Source organism: Nicotiana tomentosiformis, chromosome 12 (assembly GCF_000390325.3).
Source record: "Nicotiana tomentosiformis chromosome 12, ASM39032v3, whole genome shotgun sequence".
NCBI classification, from domain to species: domain Eukaryota; kingdom Viridiplantae; phylum Streptophyta; class Magnoliopsida; order Solanales; family Solanaceae; genus Nicotiana; species Nicotiana tomentosiformis.
Window position 1 is genome coordinate 44,471,085 of NC_090823.1, and position 24,756 is coordinate 44,495,840.

The window sequence follows — 24,756 nt, forward strand, 5'->3', positions numbered from 1 at the left end:
AAAATGACAAATGCTAACTTCAAAGTTGATAGTATAGTCATCTATTAAAATAAAATACGTAATGTCTAAACAAGAAATGATTAAACCACCATTATGTATAAACAGGAAATAAAACATTAAGAAAATGTAACCTTCTGCACATACTTTAAAGGACAAGTTAAAACGTCTAATGCTAATGTAATATGGGTAAGGCATCATCAACAACTTCTTAGATTGGATTAGATGGATTGTTCGGCATGAAGGATCGTCGGTGGTTGTACTCCAACCAAGATTTCCTAGCTTCATCGGTAGACAACTTCAAAATGCATGTCCCATCTCTTTCTGTGTCAACAAGTTCACAGCACAATTAAAAATATCACTCCCTTCAAGAATACCAGGAATATTTTTTAAAATATCCATGCACTTCTCAATGGTGGGCTCTGAAGACTTAGATGTGTTGTTGTTAGATATGAACTCAATAAGGGAGTGTATCTCCTCTTTTAGTGACAATGAATTATTTTTTGTCTTGCGCTTTTTCACTTGACTGCTACTGCCACTGCCATCTATTGACTTTCGCTTTCTAAGCGATGGCTCAGGAAACGTAATTGAATCCATATTCTGCAAGTCATGACTTTCATCGCTTCTTTCATCATTCCATTGTTCTATGTCATTATCATAAACATCATTTGTTCCATCATCATCTTGATCTAACCCAACTTTCGACTCTTGTTCTTGATTTGCTGCACGTGCTCTCTCTCTGGTGGCAATGATATCAGTAAATAAAGCATCGTAACGAAACCATATCAGCGAAAGGTCTTTGTTCCTAAATTTTTTGTATTTAGAATTCTCCTGTAAAAAAGAATTTAAAATTACTCTAAGCAAACAAATGAAACTAACAATTAATAGAGTTATGAAATAATTATAGAAAAGGGCAAGGAATGTACCTTAATTTTTTACTCCCACCAATCATCATCTGCAATAATTATTTTTCTTTTGGGATCCCATCCTAAACCTGTCTCACCTCTCATCAACTGCTTAAAAAGAGTCCACTCTGCTTTCATGTGATCCCAATAATTTTTTATTTGTTTTCTAGTATATTCTAGTCCCGTCTTCTTATTGAACTCATTTACCATATTCTTCCATCCATCTTTAGACAAGTAAGTGTTTGGCCTATTTTCTTTTCTAACTTCTTGCTCACACAATTCAATGAATTTAATATGTGCATATTCGTCCCACTTAGCATTATGTCGTTCTCCCATAATTGAATGTTAACAATCTGAAGAGATTACAAGATTTAGCTATAAATATACACATAATAATATTTATGCACAACTCAAAATAAACAAAGTTTAAAAGAACGCCTTCTTATTTTTGTATGTCACATACTTTTGAAGTATAAATAATATTCAATATTATAATGAGACCAACTGTCTTAAACTTCTAGTGATTAACAAAACAAGAGAAAGCATGTGTTGTTATATTTGAGCTTCAGAGGGTTGTAACTTCCAATAAATTTATGTTCCTACTCGACTCCTTCTTTCTCCTCATGAGTTGTGACTATGAATAAATTTCACAAACAAGAAACTTTATGTATAACTAAGTATCTTTCGTATTACATCCAAAATGTGTTTGCTGGTCTTCATCAATGCATGAAGAAGGGGATACGTGTAGCCTACCTCCTTATAACATTAATAATATACTCAACTCTAAACAAGAAGTCATGAGAAAAAAAAATATACAAGACAAGAAAATCCATGCGTAAAAGCGAAAGGCTGGCCTGTTTTGTACCGTCACTTTGATTACACGCAGAAAAATACTGCCCGAGAAATATAAATTTGACAAACAACAAATACTCAGTAAAGTTTAAAACATATGGGATGAAAGGAACAAAAGTAGCTTATGATTTGGACCCCAAAACCAAAAATTGGATTCATTCAGCTTTCAATTCTTTTCATCTTAGTCACATCTTGTCTTGATAGAAACACGTAGGAGGATTTGTACACATATCTTGATAGAGTGTTTAAAACATAAAAAAATTACCTGCAATTTGTCTGATAGTTGCAGAGAAGAACGAAAGAAGCACGTAAAGGAAGCAATGGCATGGCTGGAGAGGCAACAACTGTTTACGTTTTATGAAGAACCGGGATAGAGTAAAACTATACGAAGAGTTTTGTTTTAAAAAGAAGCATTTTAGGAATAGAATAGTAAATATTTTGGTCAAACCTAAAGTGCTTATAAGCTGAAATTTGATAAGTTGGGGGAGACCAACTTAATGGCTTATGGCTTATTTTTGGCTTATAAGCACTTAACTTATAAGCACTTTTAATTTTACCAAACGCGTAGATAAGCCAAAAAGTGCTTATAAGCCAGTTTGACCAGCTTATAAGCTTAGCCAAATACCCTCTAAGTTATACCGGATACTATTTTTAATTCTAGAATAACTTATCTCAGGATTAGTAACCAAACAAAGGATAAGAAGGTACTAAATTTTTATTCCACGATTCTTCTTGCTTCTCCGTCGTACCAAATGACCCCTTATTTTCATATCTTGTTTAACTTCTCTTCCATTTTTTCTCTCTTCTTTAGCTTTCTCTGTTAGATTAGCTATATGACAGATGTACCAAAGTTCAACGACGTCCACAGAACGTAACATTTGCTTTTGCAGATAATATTGTGGGTTGAAGACCTTCATAATAGATACAAAATCCTGATCGAAAATTTTAGGGTTATAACTTCCTAATTTGAGTAATTCAACCATGTTTAATTTGTGTATATATTGTAGGATAATGAGTATGTTAGGTGGCATGATTGGCACGCAACAAACCAAACTAGCACAATTATATCGCGGTTGGGGAGGCTCACTATTGATGCTGATACATCAAACTCACAAAGTAACGTGAAGTTTGAAGTACAATTTAGGCTCAAAGAAGAAGAAGACATGGATCTTCTTAGAATGTTGTTGAATGAATCCGAACAAAGAAGAAATTACTTGAAAAATATGCTGAACGAAACTCAACAAGAGAGAAATCGACCGAAAGAACAATTGAATAAAGATGGAAAGCAGATGAATCGTCTAAGGCTAATGTGTAGTTTATTGGTATTATTTATTATCTTGAAATATTTTATTGTTGGTTAGATTTATTTGTGCCGTTTTTATGTATGATATAGTATCCGTACAATAGTAGTAATCATGATATATATTTAATATTTTGTGCTTTGTATTGTGTTATATATTGTATTATGTGCATCGACTTTTTTACAAAAAAAAAAAAAGTATAGCGTGTTTATGCAAATATGTGGCATATATTTATTTGGGTAAGGTTGTTAGCTTCTATATTCAATTAACACAAACATAAATTTCTCAATTATATGAATTTTACTAATTTATAGGATAGAAGTACTCAATATCTTCATCTGATTGCTAATGTCAAACCCCAACTAGTCGATGTTATTCCTCAGCCAATTTGAGTAAGTAAAATCGCATACGTTTTAATAACATTTGTATTTACCCGAAAAACGGATAGAGTTGAATTTATACGTAGTTCTAAGGATACGTGGTATAGCTTGGTACAAATCGAAAAAGTAAGTAGAAATATATTGAATATCAACTATATAAAGGAATGAAATACAAACCAAATTGAGTAGAGAATGATTTATAAACAAGCAAAATGCATCAATGTCCAAGCTCAAAAAAGGATAATCCCAACTATATACCAATATGATAATCTTTAGAATGTGAGTGTATCAATATTTGTTTTCTCTGAATGTTCCGTCCCCTATACAGAAATAATAGCCACTCTTTATATAGTGGAAGAACCTACTTTGGATGTTATTAAAAATACATAGTGGGGATTCCATGATAGATTAGTTAATTAGTTTTTCCTTAATTCCCGCCGATATTCTCTCCCCCAATGCACCTACAACGACTCTTTGTCTCTTGGCTCGATCTCGGTCGGTCTCGGTATTGGTCGATCTCTTTATCTCGAGCTCGATATTGACTCGAGCTCGACGTCGATTCCAGCTCGGTATTGATCGGTCTGGATCTCGAGCTCGATAACACCACTTCACATCATAGTTCGATTTGCATTTGAGCTCGATATTGACTTCGAGCTCGGTATTGATCGGTCCCTGAATCTTGAGCTCGATAACCTGGCTTCAGATCTCATCTTGATATTATGATGACGACCCTCGGTCCATCATGTCCTAATCTCGACTAATTACACGAAGGGCAAAATCGATTTTGACCGTATACAGATAGTCCCCTCGTTTCTCGGAAGGAATGTGGCGAGAAACGATATGAATTTTCAACGACATGACTAGATACACACTAATGTTTACATCGAGCCCGACCATGACGTACGTGATAAATGTCCTGTCGGTTCAGTTACCGAGGCATTAAATGTGTGTCAGATGATGGTCGGCCACTGCTGATATTGAATCGTCATTATCATGCCTATAAATATTCAAACTTTTATTCACATCCAAACTTTTTACCCAAAAGTTTTTCCTCTACTCTTGTATATTCTTCAAAAATCCCTCTGCTTCATATACTTTACATCATGAACAAACCCAATTCTCTTTCCTTTATTTACCGATGGCGAAAATCTCCAAAATGGTGCCGCAGAAAGAGGCCGCTTCTTCATCGCGGCCTACCGGCGGCGAGGATGCGGTGGAGCCCCGCCCTGAGGAGTTCGTTCCGGTAGGGTGCTCGACTATCATTGATTTCAAAGTTGAAAAACCTTCTTCGGTGCAAGGCCGATATGAGCCGGTCTCGAGGTACCAGTGTTCAATCACCGAGAAAATTCTTGAAAAGGTAAAAAGGAATGCAACTGGGGCAACAAGCATGTGGTAGTCCCATCACCCGAAGAATCAATTACTACCCATGTGGAAAGATTCTTAAGTGTCTATACTTACCCGTTCACGTTGGGTCCATTAGATCCCGTTATCGTCGCTTTTTGTAAAAGATACGATGTGGCCCTAGGCCAAATTCATCCTTTATTTTGGAGAATAGCGATTCTTCTTCGATTCTTCTCAAGCAAAATCGAGGGGTGTCTTTTCACCCTCGATCACCTTATACGCATTTATAGTCCCCGACTCTATCGAGGAGGGCTGATCAAGCTAGCTCGCCGAGCCACTAAAGCGTCGTTCTCGAGTATAGACGAAACTCGTGATCGAGGTTGGATAGGCCGGTTTGTTCAAGTCAAAACCTCGGACTTGATTTCTGCCGCCGACATGCCGTTTCCTGAGAAATGGAATATGAGCCGTGAGTATTTGCTTCCTTTCGAGTATTTTAATTTGGGACCGCCTTTCATTTCCTTGATCCATTCTTTTTTCTATTACAGCTGTGGCTCAGATGCCGGAACTGATCACGGACCTTAAACAATGGGTTGAATATCTCATACTACAGAGACCGTATTCTGAGCGTGCTTGGGTGGAACTATCAAAGGGCCGATGGGAGGCCCGTAGTCATGGTAAGTTTCTTTCTCAGTTTGTTTGTAGCTCGATCTTCTTCACTTACTCACCCTCCTTTCTTCCTTTGTAGGACTCGGGAAGGATGTTGTTATGAGGCCCCCATCTGGTGATGAAGAGGTCCCTGCCCCGAAGCAGGTTAAAGAGAGGAAAAGAAAAGATGCACCGAGTTCCCCGGTCTCGGACAAGAAAAACCTGGTGAAGAGAACTCGCAAACCCAAGGGGGGATCTGATATCATGCCTTTGGACTCGATCTGCCGATTAAGGGACGAGCCCGAAGAAGGATAAGAGGAGTTAGCCTGTGTGCGGGCCAATGTTGTGATACAACAATCCTTCGAATCGGCGGAGGTTAACAAGGGAGTTTGGTCGTGATTCCCGAATAAGGGAAAGCCGAGAATATTCGATCTCGAGCTGAGATGGTCGAGGGAGAGATCGAGGGCAGGACATCTCGAGCAAAAGATATCTCGAGGGACGAGCTCAGGATAGTCAATATTACTGGATCCCCTCAGATATCGGATGCTATGATCCGTGAGGCCAACATGTTGGAAGGTCGATCCTACGAGGGCATTCAGGAGCCGACCGATATCCATGGTTTTCTGGATGGGATCGAGTCAGCTGCCTCGGATGAGGTTATCGTGTTTGATGGATTACCGATACCAAAGAAAGCATCATATTCGGGCTCTACCGGGTCTTCATCAGTTCTAAAACTGGTGGACCGATTCCCGGCCCCGAGTGTTGATCTCAATCGCAGGCGGAGGGTAGTGCTCTCTGTCCCGGAAGATACCCGAATTTTCTATTCCCCCATGGGGGTTGCCAGTTACCTTCGGTCCTTGGTGATCGAAGAGGATCAATCAGTGATGAATGCGGTAGGACCCGCCTGCCTTTTCAACGAGGCATAGCATGCTCTGAATCGGGTAACTTTGATGGCATCTTTGTTGTTTCTCTTATATTTAGATATGTATTTAATTCTAACATTTTTCCTATGTTTGTAGGCTTTGGTGCTGCATCACGAGGCCTTCCTCCAAATCCGAGAGGAGCACGAGGCTGAGGTTCGGAACCTTACTGAGAAGAGTGACTCTTACAAGCTTCTTAGTGAGAAACTTCGAGCAGATTTGACAGCAGCTCGGGAAGAGCACGAGGAGATGGCTGAGCAGGCATTCCGAATTTTGCATGATAGTGAAGATAAATTGGAGATAACCATTAACGATCCGATTCTGCAGGTTCGGCAGAGGATCGAGCAGATCGGATGGCTCAACTCACAGGTAGATGGGCTACGGGCCAAGGCGGAAGAATTTAAAAAGAATATGGATATCCTTGCCTTGAAAAAGGAAGTCGTTCAAGCTCAGTTAGAGTTGTCTGAGACCCAACTTCGATCTGTGAAAGAAAATGCCTCGGGGCTAATCGAGAGAATGAAGGAGATTCAACATTGGTTAGATTTGGCTATTTCTGATAAAGCAAGCTTGGCTGATGAACTTGAAGTGGACAGATCTGAGGTGATCGGGGCCAATAAAAGAGTTGATGCTAAAGTGGCCTAGTTCAGGATCGATGTTGAGGTCAATCAAGCCAAAGCCAAGAGCATGGTCGAGCACGCTAAATGTCAGGCTCGGAGAGAAGCTCTCGAGAAGGTCAGTGCTCAGGGCTTCGATGTTGGGGCCGAGATCAAAATTTCCATGGCGGAGGAAAACAAAGCTCGAAGGCTGGCCTTCCTTGAGGAAGACTCCGATAGCTCGAGCAAATCTGAAGGTAGGGAAGATGTCAAGGACGCGACCTCCAATGAAGACCAAGCCATTTAGGATCTTAGGTAGTTGTTGTTATTTCTTTTGAGGCTGCTTTCGGCCTTTGTAAAGAACTTCATTCGGGCCGAGTTGCCTTCGTAAAAGATTTGTATATAAAACCTTTTCCCCTTTATGGCTTTCTAATCTTTTGCCTTTTTGTTAATTTATACAAAGGTCAAAAATGCCTTAGCATTGAATAATTATTCGAAGGTCCAAGATTAAGATAGTAAATGCCGGTAGTAGGTATTGCACTCGGCCGTTTCTTATAGGCAGTCCCCGAGTGAATGTCCGAATTCGAACTGAGGTGGCCCCTAGGCTCGATGGATAGATGTCAAATGAAATGATTTGCTCAAATTTGAAATAGTGTAGCCTTTTTAAGTTTGATACGTAGTTCCCGATTCTGGGCAATAGCTCGAACTTGAATCAATGTGGCCCTTGGGCTTAACGGTCGAGTGAGAATGATTTCTCCAACTCGAAGTGAAAAACAGCCCTTAGGCTTTATGTTCGAGTGAGTGTTCGCTTCGAACTCAAAGTAAGAGCATCCCTTAAGCTTAATGGTCGAGTGAGTGTTTGCTCTAACTCGAAGTAATGTAGTCCTTAGGCTTTTTGCTCGAACTCGAAGTAATGTAGACCTTAAGCTTAATGGTCGAGTGAGTGTTTGCCCGAACTCGAAGTAATATAGCCATTAGGCTTAATGGTCGAGTGAGAATGATTTCTCGAACTCGAATTAATGGCAGCCCTTGGGCTCGTTAGATAGTCCCCGAGTGAGAATGGTTGCTCGAACTCGAGTTAGGGCAGCCCTTATGCTTTATAGTCGAGTGAGGATTTGCTCGAACTTGAAATAAGAATAGCCCTTAGGCTTAGTGGTCGAATGAGGACTTGCTCAAACTCGAAATAAGAATACCCCTAAGGCTTTATGGTCGAGTGAGTGTTTGCTCGAACTCGAACTGAGGTAGCCCTTAGGGTTTTTGCTCGAACTCGAAGTAATGTAGCCCTTAAGCTTAATGGTCGAGTGAGTGTTTGCCCGAACTCGAAGTAAGATAGGCCTTAGGCTTAATGGTCGAGTGAGAATGATTTCTCGAACTCGAATTAATGGCAGCCCTTGGGCTCGATAGATAGTCCCCGAGTGAGAATGGTTGCTCGAACTCGAAATTGAGGTCGGATTTCGAAATAAATCACTTAACCGGGCTCGGTGGTGAATGGGTAATCGGGTGTTGGTCCGAACCTCGGGTTTTGAGTAAGCGAGCCCGGGGTTGACTTTTGTTGACTTTTTAAAAAATGATCAAAATTTAACCTCTTTCATTAATGGGTAGTTTCTAAAGCTTATTTTGAATCATTTGATCAATAATTTACTAGATTTGGTTGGTTTGGAGGCTTGTTCGAAAGGCAAGGCCGTGGTTGTTTGATTGCATTGATTCGTGGAGTGAGGTAATTGTTGGGTCTAACCTTGGTTTGAGGGAATTAGGAATCCTTGAACTATGTGTTATGTGAATTATGTGGAAAATAACGTATATGCGAGGTGACGAGTGTATATGTGGTACTTCTTTGTGATTGTTGGATTTGCCTCGGTATTGTGATACGAGAATATGAGACTTGTTATTCTAGGCTCTCTGGTAGTTGAATTTCGAGTTCGTTTTCATGAGTTAACTGCTTTACTTCCATTTTCTGTTTTCCCATTATTATTATTATTATTATTATTATTATTATTATTATTATTATTATTATTATTATTATTATTATTATTATTATTATTATTATTGCATACAGGATGTTGTAGGTGGCCCACCTTAGCCTCGTCACTACTTTGTCGAGGTTAGGCTCGGCACTTACAGAGTACATTAGGTCGGTTGTACTCATACTACACTCTGCACTTCTTGTGCAGATACCGGAGTTGGTCTCAGCAGCGCTTAGTGAGATTGCCTGGTTCCAGCTACCTGTGGAGACTTGAGGTATAGTTGAACGACGTCCGCAACCCTGAAGTCCCCTTCTATGTCATCATTGATGTTTATTTTTATTCAAACAATTGTGTTTATTCAGACTATTATCTGTAGTACTCTAGACGCTCATGTATTCGTGACTCCAATTTCTGGGATTGTATTTGGATTACGTCATTCAGTAGTTTATCACCTTATTTCAGACTATTCAGTTGTTATTGTTATCAGTTGATTTGAATTGTTAAAACTGGTTAATAAATATGGCTAACGTTGTCTTACCTAGCAAGTGAAATGTTGGGCGCCATCACGGTCCCGAGGGTGGAAAATTTCGGGTCGTGACAAAACCAAACATGCACACAAGTGTAATAACATCATATAAACTCTCGCGCGATCAAATCAACAAAATAACATCTAAATTTATGAATCGAACATAAAAATGAATGAAATTTCAAAGGAAACTCAAGAACAACTAGAATCACATCTAAGCATCCAAATCATGTCAAACCAACTCAGAATTACACCAAATTTTGCAGACAAGTTTCAAATAGTAATGCGGACTTATACCAAGTCTCAACATCAAAACCCGAACCCGATAACCATGAAGTCAACTACGATCAAACTTAAGAAATTTCCAAACTTTCAAAATACTAGCTTTCGGCAAAATAAATCAAATCAACATAGGGGCCTCCAATTCCAATTCCGGACATACGCTCAAGTCCAAAATCACGATACGGACCTACCAGAACCATTGAAATGCCGATTCGAGGTGACCGTAGTCAACTCAAGTTATTTTTAAAGCAAAAAATCATATTTTCTTCAAATTTTCACATAAAAGCTTTTCAAAAAGCGACACGGACCACACACACAAACCAAGAAACATCAAACGAAGCTAACGGTTGTCTCGAAACACGAAAATAAAGGCTAATGCTCAAAATGACCTATCAGGTCGTCACAAAAATAGACATGCCTCACAAGCTGCAATCAATTCAAAAAATATCCACTTCTGAAGGAACCTTATTTTCCAATTTATCTTCCCTGGCAATGAATCTCCATGGACCTTGCATTTCTTCGGATCTTATAGTAAGATTAAAGGTGAATCTTCCATCTCTTGCTGCTTTTCAGGTTGAAAGAATTAAGATTCATGTCCTGCTTCACAAAATCTTTCCAGTCCCCAGGAATAAAAAATTAAACCCCTTCTGCTCCCAAATCATGTACTCTCCCGAATCTAATATACCAGCTGCCTGCATTCTTAAAATCTGCCACATATGCCTTTTTTTTTTGCCAGCTACAATTCAAGGCATATCCTTTAGAGGAGCTTAGCCATCCATTCTGCCAAGATCGTAGTTGATTGATAGAATTCACTTCATTGCTTGTTATCTATCACAAACTCCGAGTTTAGCCAAATCTAAAATTCATCCCACAGGCTTCTGAGTTTTAGTCCATCACTTTTTTTAGTTGTAATCAGGTGGTTCCTAATAGAGGAATGGTTACAGAAGATTTATGTAGCCAAACAATAATGTTTTGAGATGGCGGTGCAGTCAATTGATGGATAAATACTTGTTGAAATGCTTAAAGTGAATGATAACTGATGCATAGATGAAAAATTTAATAATTTAAATGGGAATTTGTCTTTGTTAGTAAGACATTTTAGTGAGAAAGATATGGGAAAACATCGATGTCTAGGAGTGCCATTGTCAGGTTATTTCTCCACGTAAAGCTCATAGATTGCGCTGGTAAGTCATGTAGTGTTGTCAAAGGTGAAAAGCTCTAAAAAGTGCTATAGGTCTATGGGGGCTTTAAGTGCAAAACACACTTAAAGTGTGACTTTAGTAAAAAAAAAAAAAAAGGCGCAATGAAGGAAAAAAATAAAAATATATATATATAATTCAAGAACAAAGTAACAAGTTCATTCATAATATTTCCTTAACAACTTATACACTTATTTTCCGATTATATTTGTTGTTTAGTGCCGCTTGATTCAAGATAGAACTCATAGGCGACGAGGCGCATGCCTTAGTGCCTTGCCTTACTCCGAAACACAGCTTAAGCGAGGCGAAGCGCCCTCCCTCAGCTTTTTTGAGCTTCAGGGTTAAGCGTGCCTTAGATGAGCCTTTGACGACACTAAATTTTGAGAACAAGTAATACAAAAACTGTGCCCTGATACTCATATTTGGCCTTTTGCCTTTGCTTGAGCCTCACTATGTGATGCCTTTTCTGTCTACCAGCCACTTTAATGCATGAGGAATCTGTGCCTTTTACTGCAATGATGAGCTTTGGCTTTGTCTTTTGGACAAATTGCAGCTTTTATTTCTTTCTCCTCATGTTTGGTGTCAAATGTTATGGTTGATTATATTTTCAAATGCAAGGCCGACTTATGATCCTTTTAGCGTAATCTTTTACCAACATTTTATACCAAAATGACCATTTATTTTGTTGTAGGTTGCTGTCTTTGCTCAAGGCATTGATACATCTGCCACTGAAACAAAAGGGACGGTTCTTATCCATAGTGCTGAGCAGGTATATCATTAGTACTGATACTTGTTACTGAGAATAACTCATTATAAAAGTTTTATGCACTAGTTCAGTTGTTTCTGTGTTGAACTGCGAGCTATAAATTGACGGACATTGGTAAACATGATAGATGATTATGATAAAATGATCTACTTGGCTTATAGAATATAGGATGCTTTGCATCTGTTACAACCAATTTACTCGATTATCCAGGTGTCAAATACATATACCATGGGCTTTGAAGCCTAGGGTTAGTGCTAGAATTATTTATAAGTTATTAGTAGTCATAAGTTCTTTGTTCTCAAGCACATTTTACTTTACACAGTCTTGAGTTCAGAAATTTGATTATTTGTCACCCAAGCGCGTTAGTGTCTTTTTTCTTCTTCCCTCTTTTCCGTCTTAGTCTGGGTAATTCACTGCCACTATTTGTCCCTTTATTTCTTGCATTTTCAGCTTGAAAATTATTCAAAGACTGAGGAGGCTAAAGTTGAAGAACTTATTAAAGCAGTTGCAAACTCTGGCGCCAGGTCATTGTCAGTGGTGGAGCAGTTGGAGAAATGGCACTACATTTTTGTGAGCGTTACAAGTATGAACTATATTGATTGTGCTAACGTTCTGTGATCCTTTAACTTTAATAAGACAAATGTTTCCTTAATTTTTAACTTTTAAAGATCTTATATGGAATTTTATGCATTTCTTTAAAAAAAAGGCAGAGGGCGTTTAATCTGGTTCTTTACACAGCTAATGCATATTGAAAACTTTCTTGCTTGGCGGGTTGACCTTTTGATAGATCTGTAACTTTATTCACCGCAGCAATTCGATGTCACCTGTGTTTGACAACGGTCCAAAAAACTTCCTGGTTCCCAAGCATTTCTGTGGAAAAAGTGGCGTGTACACTCCGTTTATGCCACGGGACACTCTATGCCAAAAGCTGTACAAGAAGTACAACATAATTTTTTAGCTTCTTAATACTATTGCCACTCCAGTTAATCTACATTTGGAAAAGCTGATTTTCCTAGATTTTTGGGTGTTTTCTCTTAATCTCACTTTCTTCCAACTGTCCACTTATCTCTTTTAGCATAATGTATCATTCAGTGCTTTAAGCCTGAGTTCCGGTGCAATAACAGAGCTTCCTGGACTAGGGGGTTTCTGTTACGCACAAGGATCGAAGTAATTTGATGAAATGAAGGGGTGAACCCCATGCTTACTAAGAGAGAGAAAATATGGACTCTTATTTCAGGTGTGTCTCTTACTAGAGAATCTGAATATTCTAGAACTATACATTTTTATATACAACTAATAAAAATGGCTATCCCTGTAAAAGAAAAGGCTACACTTGTAAGTTAACTTGTATGTACAGCTAAGTATTTCAAGTTGGGCCTTCAGTTTTGTGTTGGGCCGCTGGACCACTTGTAACTTCAACACCCCCCCGAAGCTGGAATGGGGAACCAGACCAAGTTTGGATAGGAAAAGTACAGTGTTGAACCCCTGGCAAAGACTTAGTAAACACATCAGCCAATTGAGAAGTAGTGGAAATAACATGCAAACTGATGAGACCAGATTGAAGCTGCTCACGCACAAAGTGACAATCTATTTCGATATGCTTATTACGTTCATGAAATACAGGATTCCGGGCAATATGTATGGCAGAATGATTATCACAAAAGACAGGAACAGGAGACAAAGAAGAGACCCCAAACTCTCTAAGTAATCTAACAATCCAAACAATCTCAGCAACCAATTGTCGGAGAGCTCTGTATTCTGCTTCAGCAGAAGATAGAGCAATAGTGGCTTGTTTCTTAGACTTCCAGGATACAGGACACCCAACCAATAATAAAACATAGCCACTGACAGACTTCCTTGAAATAGAGCAACTTGCCCAATTAGAATCACAATAACCAGTCAAGGCAAATAAAGGAGAATCATTAAACAACAGCCCCAAGTCAGGTGTACCAACAAGGTACCGTAACACATGCAAAGCTGCCTCAAAATGTGGGACCCTCGGTTGTGCCATGAATTGATTAAGTTGTTGCACACTATAAGAAATGTCAGGGCGAGTGTGTTGCAGGAAATTTAGTTTCCCAACTAACTTCCTGAACAAAGAAGGGTCAGGAAGAATATCACCAGAATCAGCAGAGAGTTTAAAATGAGCATCCAAAGGAGATACCACAGAAGTAACATGAAGACAATTAAATTCAGCAAGTAAATCCAAGAGAAACTTTTGTTGAGTGACAAGGAGACCTTGAGGCTTCTTGATGATCTGCAATCCCAGAAAGTAATGAGCCTCCCATAGGTCTTTAATTTTGAATTGCTCATCCAGAAACTGCTTTAAGGCTTGTATTTCACATAAATCATCACCAGTTAAAAGAATATCATCCACATATACGGCTACAACCGTGAGAGAAGAACCATACTCTTTAACAAACAAGGAATAATCATTTTTGCTAGAAACATAACCTCTAGATTGCAAGGCATTGGACAACTTGGCATACCACTGTCTGGAAGCTTGTCTACGTCCATAAAGAGACTTGTTAAGCTTACAAACTAGAGTGGAAGGAGAATCAGAAACTTGCAACCCAAGAGGAACTTTCATATATACCTCCTCCTCTAAATCACCACGCAAAAAGGCATTATTAACATTCAGTTCGAAAATAGGCCAGTGTCGCTTAACAGCAACACTTAGCAAACACTTATGAGTTTCACAACTGGGAAAAAAGTTTCAATGAAATCTATACCTTCCTGTTGGGTGTCCCCCCTTATCACCAACCTAGCTTTATATCTTTCTATACTACCATCGGCTTTCTGTTTGATCTTATAAACCCACTTAAAAGATATAGCTTTCTTACCGGGAGGCAAAGGGACAATTGTCCATGTATTGTTAGCCTCCAATGCTTGAAACTCTTTCAACATAGCATCCTGCCATGCAAGATTAGAAACTGCCTGATGATAGAATTGTGGTTCAGGCAAGCAACCTTCAGGAACAAAGTTAGTATTCTTAGAAACAAAAACATTGGTGCAAACATAATCTTTGAGGAAAGATGGGGGATTGGTCGGTCTAGAGGACCTCCTCAAAGGTATAGAATCAACAGGAACAGATAGAGAATGGGTTGTTACACCCTATATTTTCGTACATAAAAATGCGTCGTAAGCAAACTAATGTAGGACCAAAAATGAGATAATATTTAAAAGTATATATAGTAATTTAATTATGTTACCTCTGAGGTTACAAATATTGAAGATCATGAACAACAAGTACAAAGAGGGTTGGACGGTTCAGAAGCTAAAGCAATTGAAGAAAATAATGTTTCGTCGAAAGTCGACAAGTTGGGAATGTTATAACATATACCTTTGGGGAGAGACTAGGGTGCTTAACATGATACGGAGATTATGTTATGATTTATATTAGTCGTATGACATCCGTGTGTTATGTTTTGAAGTCAAGCGAGTTGTGGAACAAAAGTCGATGAAAGTCATCACAAGTTACATTCATAAGTTTTACTGAAACTTTGGGTCAAATGTAACTGCGATTTTCTCCCAATATACTTAGAGTTATGGGGTGTTCCACCCATCAATTAAATATCTATGAGTCTATTTTCCAATGCATTAAACCGTTTGTCAATACGACATTGGAGTAGAAAGATATGGGCATTTGTGCGATACTGCGCAAGCTGCTAGGTGACAAGTAGGTGTGTCACCTACTTGCTTAAATGAGAGCCCAAAAAAATGGGCCATTTCGGGTCATCCAAAGAGGCCTTTTAAGGGCCTATTTTCTTCATATATTAGATTTAAAATAGAGCATAATAACCAGACATAAGCTCTGCAAAGAATCCTCCCAAAAATTTCCCACAAACCCTAATTGATTTTCTCTACCTTTCAAGTTCCAATTGGAGGTAAAACCTAGAGTTTGAAGAACCAAGATAAGAGCTGAGTTATCCAACAAATAAGGTGAGTTTACTGCTCTCTTTCATCCAATTTTTCTTTTATAAATTCATGGTAAGTCGTTCTATACTTGTAAGAACTCACGGGACGGTGATCGGAAGCCGTGAGTTCGAGTTATTCACTTGTAGCGGACTGTTTTATGGACTGTTTTGTGTTGCTGTTGGGCTGCATGTTTTACTACTATTTTGTGGAGTTTTGGAGGAGGAAGGGGGTTTATAAACACCATATAAATGTAGGGTGGTTGGCTGGTCGTTCGTCATAACATTTTCGGGTCGTTTGACACTACTACGGTGGTCGTTTTGTGTACGAAGAGATTGGGGTGTGTTGGGCTATTTTGTAGTATTTGATGGTGTATATAGGGCTGGAAAATGATGTATATATGTTGTTATTGTTCTGTTCTTGTATTGTTGGTGTTATCTTGAATTTGGAGGAAGTAAGGATTATAGGGGAGATGCTGCCCGTTTTAATACAAAATAGGTTTGTCGTTCGTTGTGCGATAGTTGTACCTTTCGTAACTTAACGATAGTATTATTATCATTCTTGTAGATTAAGGTGCGAAGAGGTGAGTTCAACTTGGTGATTGGAAAGATTGTGATAAGGTATGTTAAGGCTAAGCCTTCCTTCATTTTGGCATGATCTCGTAGCTACATGTGTTAGTAATGAGACAAAAAGAGAAGTTCATATTCATGAATTTATTCACACTATTCTAGTCTCATAAGTTACAATATTATTCCTTATCGAGACTCTATATTCAATTTTAGTATTGTCTTCTTCCAGTCAAGAGAGCAGCAAGCCTATATATACAGTATTACAGTATTTTCATTACCATCGAGCTATAATCGATGGGCAGGCCCCTATTGGGCAACCTCTGATCAGATGGAAAGTTATATACTGAGCCTACTGTGGCCGAGCGCCTATGAGCGAGCCCAGCATGGCCGAGATACATAGCCTAGTATGGCCGAGCGCCTATGAGCGAGCCTACTATGGCAGAGCAGTTATATATATACCGAGCCTTATAAGGCCGTACAATTATTTTACTTACTATATTGAAGGAGTTGAGTCAGTATCAGCAGGTAAGTATATCTCCAGATCATCTTTGACTCCCAGTTACTTCCAGTTATTATATTATCAGTTCAGTTTTGATTTTCAGTTATGTTATTGCCTTACATACTCGGTACATTATTTCGTACTGACGTCCCTTTTCCGGGGACGCTGCATTTCATGCATGCAGGTTCAGATAGACGGACGAGTAGATCTCCTCAGTAGGTGTTTCCCGAGTTCAGCCTGATCGGTAAGCTCCATGGTCTTTCGGAGTTACCAGGTCTAGAGTGTTGTGTACATCTTATGTATATCTGTATATATGTTATGGGTAGGTCGGGGCCCTGTTCCGATCATAGTACATCTATCAGTAGAGGCTTGTAGACATATCCTGTTGGTTAGTGCAGTATGTTGGGTTTGTAGGCCTGGTATGTATATTTGATGGTTTGTCAGCTGTAGTAGCTATGACGGCCTTGTCGGCCTAGCTTTATATTGATGTTTAGTTAGCGCTAGTTTCCATTCAGTTTTATATTTTGCTTTGCAAATTGTCTTGCAAGGTGGCCCCATGGCCAAAGTATGACATTATATGTTCAGAGTCCCTTGGTCTCAATTTGGTACGCCAGGTTAGGTGAGGCACCGGGTGCTTGTCTCGCTCCTAGGTTCGGGGCGTGACAAACTTGGTATCAGAGCAGTTCTATCCTAGGGAGTCTACAAGCCGTGTCTAGTAGAGTCTTGTTTATAGATGTGTTGTGCACCACATTATATAAGCAGGGCACTACAGGGCATTTAGGAGTTGGTTACCCTTCTTTGAAATCTAAATCGTGCTACAGAACTGAGTTATAGGAAATTTGAATTAAACTTATGTGTTGGTGTTTGCATGCACAGATGACGGTGACTAGGAAGACTACGGCTAGCCAGAGGAGAGATACAGCAGTAGGTGAGGGGACCAGCAGGGTACCCCCAGTAGATGGGGCCCAGTCTGAGGCTCAAGGTGAGACCCCTACTCAGCCATTACCGGCTCCTCCACCAACTACGGAGATTCCTAGGGAAACCGCACATCCAGTTCCCCCTCCACTTCCATCAGATCAGGACTTGAGGAGTGCAGGGCTACGAGACAGGATTATGTCAGAGGCACATTATTCATGGTATTCCATCCATCCTGGGTCGACGAAGATGTATCATGACATTAAGGATGTGTACTGGTGGAATGATATGAAGAAGAACATTGCTGAGTTTGTCGCCCAATGTACTAGTTGCCAGCAAGTGAAGGTAGAGCACCAGAAGCCTGGAGGGCTAATGCAGACTATAGAGATCCCGACATGGAAATGGGAGGCGATAAACATGGACTTTATCACGGGTTTACCTCGTTCTAATCGTAAGTTCGATTCCATATGGGTGATAGTCGATAGGCTCACGAAATCAGCTCACTTCCTACCGGTCAGATCTACATATACAGCAGAAGATTATGCAAAGTTATATATTAAGGAGATAGTGCGGCTACACGGAGTACCAGTTTCTATTATATCTGACCGTGGGGCTCAGTTTACAGCACATTTTTGGAGGTCATTTCAGAGAGGTCTAGGGACTCAGGTGAATCTCAGCATAGCTTTTCATCCACAGACTGATGGACAAGCCGAGCGCACAATTCAGACGCTCGAGGATATGTTACGAGTATGTGTGTTGGATTTTAAAAGAAGTTGGGATGAACATCTACCTCTTATCGAGTTTGCATATAATAACAGTTACCACTCCAGTATTCAGATGGCTCCGTACGAGGCTTTGTATGGGCGTAAGTGCAGATCTCCTATAGGGTGGTTTGATGTTGGGGAATCTGGGTTATATGGGCCAGACCTGGTTCAACAGGCCATAGAGAAAGTAAAGCTTATCCGGGAGCGACTGTTGACAGCTCAGAGTCGTCAGAAGTCATATTCTGACGTGCGGCGACGAGACTTAGAGTTCAGGATTAATGACTGGGTATTCTTAAAGGTATCACCTATGAAGGGCGTGATGAGGTTTGGCAAGAAAGGCAAGCTTAGCCCACGGTATATTGGGCCTTATAGGATCATTCGGAGAGTGGGCCAAGTAGCTTATGAGTTAGAGTTGCCCTCAGAATTGGAGTCTGTCCATCCAGTTTTTCACGTATCTATGCTACGAAAGTGCATTGGCGATCCTACCCGAGTGGTGCCCACGGATGATGTACAGATTACAGAGGACTTGTCATACGAGGAAATTTCAGTTGCCATCCTAGACCGACAAATCCGCAAGCTACGAAATAAGGAGGTAGCTTCCGTGAAGGTTTTATGGAGGAGCAAGAATGTAGAAGAGATGACGTGGGAATCGGAGGGAGAAATGAAGTCTAAATACCCCCACCTATTTCAAACTGAAGATATGGCTCGAGATGGGATACTACAACACAGCTCTATTCAGGCTAGCAAGTCATCAGGTAAGCTTTTATTTTTCACTTTCAATATTTATGATTTACGGTCGGTGAGGCAAATTGCTGCTATTTATAAAGATTGGCCAAGTGTGGCATGCATAGTATGTTTTCTGGCTGCGTGCAGGTTGGTTTTAACCTAGTGTACGAAGGATACTCTGGCAAACTTTTCCAAAGTCTCTAAGAGTAAACATTCGAGGACGAATGTTCCCAAGGGGGGAGTGATGTTACACCCTATATTTTCGTACATAAAAATGCATCGTAAGCAAACTAATGTAGGACCAAAAATGAGATAATATTTAAAAGTATATAAATTAATTTAATCATGTTACCTCTGAGGTTACAAATATTGAAGATCATGAACAACAAGTACAAAGAGGGTTGGACGGTTCAGAAGCTAAAGCAATTGAAGAAAATAATGTTTCGTCGAAAGTCGACAAGTTGGGAATGTTATAACATATACCTTTGGGGTGAGACTAGGGTGCTTAACATGATAAGGAGATTATGTTATGATTTATATTAGTCGTATGACATCCGTGTGTTATGTTTTGAAGTCAAGCGAGTTGTGGAACAAAAGTCGATGAAAGTCATCACAAGTTACATTCATAAGTTTTACTGAAACTTTGGGTCAAATGTAACTGCGATTTTCTCCCAATATACTTAGAGTTATGGGGTGTTCCACCCATCAAATTAAAGATCTATGAGTCTATTTTCCAATGCATTAAACCGTTTGTCAATACGACATTGGAGTAGAAAGATATGGGCATTTGTGCGATACTGCGCAAGCTGCTAGGTGACAAGTAGGTGTGTCACCTACTTGCTTAAATGAGAGCCCAAAAAATGGGCCATTTCGGGTCGTCCAAAGAGGCCTTTTAAGGGCCTATTTTCTTCATATATTAGACTTAAAATAGATCATAATAACCAGACATAAGCTCTGCAAAGAATCCTCCCAAAAATTTCCCACAAACCCTAATTGATTTTCTCTCCCTTTCAAGTTCCAATTGGAGATAAAACCTAGAGTTTGAAGAACCAAGATAAGAGCTGAGTTATCCAACAAATAAGGTGAGTTTACTGCTCTCTTTCATCCAATTTTTCTTCTATAAATTCATGGTAAGTCGTTCTATACTTGTAAGAACTCACGGGACGGTGATCGAAAGCCGTGAGTTCGAGTTATTCACTTGTAGCGGACTGTTTTGTGGACTGTTTTGTGTTGCTGTTGGGCTGCGTGTTTTACTACTATTTTGTGGAGTTTTGGAGGAGGAAGGGGGTTTATAAACACCATATAAATGTAGGGTGGTTGGCTGGTCGTTCGTCATAACATTTTCGGGTCGTTTGACACTACTACGGTGGTCGTTTTGTGTACGAAGAGATTGGGGGTGTGTTGGGCTGTTTTGTAGTATTTGATGGTGTATATAGGGCTGGAAAATGATGTATATATGTTGTTATTATTCTGTTCTTGTATTGTTGGTGTTATCTTGAATTTGGAGGAAGTAAGGATTATAGGGGAGATGCTGCCCGTTTTAATACAAAATAGGTTTGTCGTTCGTTGTGCGATAGTTGTACCTTTCGTAACTTAACGATAGTATTATTATCATTCTTGTAGATTAAGGTGCGAAGAGGTGAGTTCAACTTGGTGATTGGAAAGATTGTGATAAAGTATGTTAAGGCTAAGCCTTCCTTCATTTTGGCATGATCTCGTAGCTACATGTGTTAGTAATGAGACAAAAAGAGAAGTTCATATTCATGAATTTATTCACACTATTCTAGTCTCATAAGTTACAATATTATTCCTTATCGAGACTCTATATTCAATTTTAGTATTGTCTTCTTCCAGTCAAGAGAGCAGCAAGCCTATATATACAGTATTACAGTATTTTCATTACTATCGAGCTATAATCGATGGGCAGGCCCCTATTGGGCAACCTCTGATCAGATGGAAAGTTATATACTGAGCCTACTGTGGCCGAGCGCCTATGAGCGAGCCCAGCATGGCCGAGATACATAGCCTAGTATGGCCGAGCGCCTATGAGCTAGCCTACTATGGCAGAGCAGTTATATATACCGAGCCTTATAAGGCCGTACAATTATTTTACTTACTATATTGAAGGAGTTGAGTCAGTATCAGCAGGTAAGTATATCTCTAGATCATCTTTGACTCCCAGTTACTTCCAGTTATTATATTATCAGTTCAGTTTTGATTTTCAGTTATGTTATTGCCTTACATACTCGGTACATTATTTCGTACTGACGTCCCTTTTCCGGGGACGCTGCATTTCATGCATGCAGGTTCAGATAGACGGACGAGTAGATCTCCTCAGTAGGTGTTTCCCGAGTTCAGCCTGATCGGTAAGCTCCATGTCTTTCGGAGTTACCAGGTCTAGAGTGTTGTGTACATCTTATGTATATCTGTATATATGTTATAGGTAGGTCGGGGCCCTGTTCCGATCATAGTACATCTATCAGTAGAGGCTTGTAGACATATCCTGTTGGTTAGTGCAGTATGTTGGGTTTGTAGGCCTGGTATGTATATTTGATGGTTTGTCAGCTGTAGTAGCTATGACGGCCTTGTCGGCCTAGCTTTATATTGATGTTTAGTTAGCGCTAGTTTCCATTCAGTTTTATATTTTGCTTTGCAAATTGTCTTGCAAGGTGGCCCCATGGCCAAAGTATGACATTATATGTTCAGAGTCCCTTAGTCGCAATTTGGTACGCCAGGTTAGGTGAGGCACCGGGTGCTTGTCTCGCTCCTAGGTTCGGGGCGTGACATGGGTAGAAGCAGAAATTGGAGCAGATGTAACTGGAGGAGATGGAGCAGAGAAATCAACAGATATATGTGCAGTAGAAGGAAAAAGGCAAGTAGGAGAAGGAGAGGAATATGGGAAAACAGATTCATGAAAAAGGACATCTGCAGAGAAGAAAATATTGTGTTTGGTCAGATTCAACAACTTAAAAGCCTTCTTAGTCATGCTATATCCAAAAAACATACAAGAAACAGTCCTTGAATGAAATTTATCCCTATATGAAAAAGGACATCTGCAGAGAAGAAAATATTGTGTTTGGTCAGATTCAACAACTTAAAAGCCTTTTTAGTCATGCTATATCCAAAAAACATACAAGAAACAGTCCTTGAATGAAATTTATCCCTATAAGGCTTAGGAACAGCAGCAAAACATAGACAACCAAAAACTCTAAGGTGAGAGTATATAGGAGGAATACCAAAAAACAGCTTATAAGGTGTTTTGTGATTTAAAAGAGGTGAGGGAAACCTATTGATCAAATAAGTTGCAGTAAGTACACATTCCCCCCAATATTTTAGTGGAAGTTTAGACTGAAAAAGTAAGGATCTAGCAGTCTCTAACAAATGTTTGTATTTTCTTTCCACAACTCCATTCTGTTGAGGAGTATGTGGACAGGAAGTTTTGTGAATGATTCCCTGAGAAGAGAAGAAAGAGGTGGCTTCAGCACTAGATCCTAACTCAAAAGCATTATCAGACCTGAGTGTCTTGACAGAAGAATGAAACTGATTTTGGACAAGAAATATGAAGGATTTCAATAAAGTAAAAGCATTAGACTTGGTAGACAACAAATGAGTCCAACTAGCCCTAGTAAAGTCATCTACAATGGTCAAAAAATACCTAAAACCATTGTATGTTTGTGTATGGTAAGGATCCCATAAATCCACATGGACAAGTTGAAAAGGCTTGGTAGTCTTAATGGAACTATCAGGAAAAGGATGTCTTTGCTACCTAGCCATTGGACAAACTTCACAAACAAAAGACTGTTTCTTAGATAGCTTATCTTTAATATGAGTAATAGATTTCATTTTATGAAAAGGCATGTGACCAAGTCGAAGATGCCAAAACATATCAAAATTAAAAATAGGAACAAAATCATTTGTAGAAGACACAGAAGTAGAAATAATTTTATTAACATCAATGGTATTTACAGTGTTGCCAGGAACAAAATCATTTGTAGAAGGCACAGAAGTAGAAACAGTTTTATTGGCATCAATGATATTTATAGTGTTGACAGGAGCAAAACAAGATGAAGAATTAGTATAATCAGCAGTCGTAGCATTGACAACTTCACCAATTGAAGTAGCGGAAATTGAGTTAGGGGCGAATTGTAGCAGATAAAGTCCATTTGAGATTTTACCAAAAATCAGTGGCCTCCTCAGAGAAAGGCCCTGTAAGACACAATCATAGGCAGAAAATAAAGCATTACAATGAAGTTGCAATAAGAGCTGATGTAGGGAAACTAAATTGTACTGGAAAGAAGGTATAAGTAAAACATTTTTCAAAATCAACTCGTTAGATAAAGGAAGTGTGTCAGAACAAGTGACCTTCACCCTATAACCATTGGGAAGTATGACAAGGTAAGGGATTGCTAGTGGTTTAAGATTTATTAAGAGAGATTTCTGATGAGTTATATGATTTGTAGCACCTGAATCTATTATCCAAGGATTACCAACTAAGCGAGAAAGATTGCGAGCAAACATACAACAATGTCTAGTATCAACACAATGTACCAAACCTGTAAGGTTGGCAGATCCAGAGGTAGTAGCATCATGAGAGATTTTAGACTGTTGAAACATGTTCAACAAGTGCTCATACTGCTCCTATGTGAAACCATGGTTCTTAGAATCAAACTGTTCAATCCTATTATCAGAAGCATACCCATCTGTTGGTCCCAGACTTTGAGTCTCTGAAACATAAGCATAACCAGTAGGCTTCTTAAATCTGTTGGACTGGACAGTGCTCTGAAAAGTGTTAGGATACCCATGAAGTTTGTAACATTTTTCTATGGTGTGGCCAGGCTTTTTTGCAGTACTTGTATATGACATTTGCCCTTTTAGGATCGAAATTAACCTTTTGTGAATAAGGTTTTCGGATGCCAGCAGGGGAAGAACCAGTATATGGCTTCTGAACACTAGTGGAGAAAGAAGCAGACTCAGAAGAGAAAGATGGAACTAAAGCTTGTGACTCACATTGACTTTCATCATTAACCAGCATAGCATACGTTGTGTCTATGTCTGGAAGAGGTTTCATAGCCAGAATGTTCCTTCTGATGGTAGAATAATTATCGTTCAAACCCATACGAAACTGATGAAGCTTCTGAACTTCTTCCAATTTTTTATAAGCCTCTTTACATCCACATACACAATCAGGATATGTTATGGAATATGCTAGCTTATCCCACAACTTCTTAATTCTGGAAAAGTAGGAAGCAATATTTGAAGCTCCTTGAGAAATAGATGAGAGAGCCTTACGAATCCGATACACTTTGCTCCCATTGGGCTGTCCATATCGTTTCTCAATGTCCATCCATAACTTTGCAACTGACTCTGTATATATAACACTTTCCCTAATTTCAGCTTCCAAGCTATTCAGTATCCAAGAAATTACCATGTCATTACATCGACACCAAGGCTCATACAATGGAGATGTAACATTAGGTTTGGAAATAGTCCCATTGATTATGCCTAGCTTATTCTTACATGACAAACCAATCAGCATTCCCCTTCTCCAACTTCCATATCCCATACCATTGAATCGATCGGCAACGATAATAGTACCGGGGTTGTCAGTAGGATAGAGGTACAGTGGATTTGAGGGCTCAACAGTAACCGAATTGGCAGATACGGTAGAAGTAGAAGTATCAGATGCATTTTCTAGTG

General features: G+C 39.3%; 1 pseudogene; it reads left to right on the plus strand.

The window, feature by feature from the left end:
- The first annotated feature begins 5,864 nt into the window (after positions 1-5,864).
- Positions 5,865-24,756, plus strand: part of LOC104120689 (T-complex protein 1 subunit theta-like) — a 29,112-nt pseudogene continuing 10,220 nt past the window's right edge.